Here is a 656-nt window from a genome sequence, read left to right on the forward strand (position 1 = left end):
TAGCCCTTTAACTTTCGTCACAATTGAGGAAATTGCTTAATTTTACGTTTTTCATAGTATGGGGACCCCTACTTTGTCTGCTACGAAAATATGTTGTCGACATTAAAAGATTGTCGTTTAATACGATATGTCGTTATAAGCGATGTCGTTATAAGCGATTTTTTAAATACAGTGTTTATATACGATTCAGACAAGGCCATTAGATTTCGCCGTTATATTCAATTAGACATTAAATTAGCAGTCTAAGATTTAAATATAGAATTACTTATGAGCCAACGATACGTGCTGTTCCTAAACGGTCACCCATCCAAGTACTGACCACGTTCAATGTTGCTTAACTCCGGTGATCGGATGAGAACAGGTGTATTCTACATGGTATGGCCGTGAGCGATTAATGTAATAGAATTTAACATTCACTATACAAGTTAACTTATTCACTATTACGTTCAGGGGTCCGCAAAATGCAGATCCATGGTAAGTACTGACCTTTGAGAGAACCTCTGTTTTATAATACAATTTAGAATAGCATACAGCGTTGACCATTAATTGTAATTTCTGTTATAAGAGCACCTCTACAAAGTGGAAGCCAACTAGTACTGATATTTTGCTTGTGCAAACGAATCTCTATATCATGCCTGTATTTGTCCACCGAAGTA

The 656-nt window shown here is 36.1% G+C and overlaps 1 pseudogene; it reads right to left on the reverse strand.

Annotated features, from left to right (window-relative positions):
- Positions 1 to 270: 270 nt before the first annotated feature.
- Positions 271 to 389, reverse strand: LOC136886926 (5S ribosomal RNA; annotated as a pseudogene).
- Between the last annotated feature and the right edge of the window lie 267 nt (positions 390 to 656).

This window comes from Anabrus simplex, chromosome X (assembly GCF_040414725.1).
Source record: "Anabrus simplex isolate iqAnaSimp1 chromosome X, ASM4041472v1, whole genome shotgun sequence".
NCBI lineage: Eukaryota > Metazoa > Arthropoda > Insecta > Orthoptera > Tettigoniidae > Anabrus > Anabrus simplex.